Here is a 1,417-nt window from a genome sequence, read left to right on the forward strand (position 1 = left end):
CTTTCCCTAAGTACCTGGTAGGCCCGTGCAGGAAAAGGGCTCGGATATGGGTTCTCACACCTCTTCTGCCTGAGTACGTGACGGGACAGCAGCAGGCACGTGGCTTGGAAGATCACGGTGAGGTTACTTCTGCCTGGTCAGTTGACACGCCACAAGAAGGCTGATGGGTTAGGCTATCATTCTGACACCAATTATGTCTGAGAAGCTCATAGGCCAGCAGGAGGCACATGGCCATGAAGGCGAGTGTGAGGTCATTGGAATCTCCACTCTCTTGGGGTCATTGGCCATCAGCAGACACATGGCTGGCATGTCGACTATGACATCGCTTCTGCCTGAGAATCTGACAGCCAGCAGCAGGCACATGCCTTGGTTGTAGTTCTGTACCTGGAGGTTCTGGTTTGTTACGTCCCCAGTAAGAAAGGCACGCAGCCTCGGTGCAGTACCATTTAAAATGCCATTTGAGAGAGCAAACACTACAAACAGTGAATAAGGCCAACTACATACAGGGCTGTATTAGGAGGAGCGTGGCCACCCAGGCAAGGCTGTTCTCATCCCTCTGGCCTCGGCACTGGTGTGGCCACATCTGGACTAGTGTGTCTGGGTGTGGGGTTGCCCGGTCTGGAGGAGTGGGGAAGAACTGGAGTGGTCCCAGAGGACATCTGCCAAGATGGGCATTGGAACCTCTTTGGAGAGGCTGAGGGACTTGGGCTTCTTTAGCCTGGTGAAGTGGAGGCTCAGGGCACTCTAGTAGTAGAGTGCAGCTGCGTGAAGGGTGGCTTCAGAGATGATGGAGCTTTTCTTGGTGAAATGGGAAGAGAAGGAAAGCTGCACAAAGTGCAGCTTGGAAGGTTCAGACTGGATGTGTTGAGAAAGAAATGTCACTCAAAGGGTAGCCTTGTGGTGCAAGAGGTCACCCAGAGAGAGCCCGGATCAGCCCATAACATTGTGTTTCAAGGAAAATCCAGCCAGGCTGGAGAGATGTCAGCGAAGGAATAGAAATGCTGGGGTGAGAGCTAGGTGGGAAAGCAAGATGGACGTCAACAGCCTGAAGGGAAAGAGATAAGGCCTGGGACAGGTTATGGCAACCTGCAGTAGAGATGGCCAAGTGCTCTGGCAGGGCTGAAAGGCAGAACAGGTCCAAGGTATTAGTTGTCTTGGCTTTGTCAGCTGCCTCTGCCACCGAGGCCTACCAGGCAAATCTGGTTTTGAGGTTCTGGACTTAGTTTCTTCTTCACCCGTGCTTGGGGAGGCCAGGAGGTCTTGCACAGTTTCCCTACACTTGGCATTGCTCACCCTCACGTCCTGCTGACCCAGGAAGAGCCCTGAGCCATGCATGAGGGACAGGATCTGCCTTCCCAGGGCCTGGGGATCAGGTCTTGGCCTTTCTGCTGCATAAAACAAACCAAGGGTTTTCTCA

This window comes from Harpia harpyja, unplaced genomic scaffold, assembly GCF_026419915.1.
Source record: "Harpia harpyja isolate bHarHar1 unplaced genomic scaffold, bHarHar1 primary haplotype scaffold_39, whole genome shotgun sequence".
Lineage (NCBI taxonomy): Eukaryota > Metazoa > Chordata > Aves > Accipitriformes > Accipitridae > Harpia > Harpia harpyja.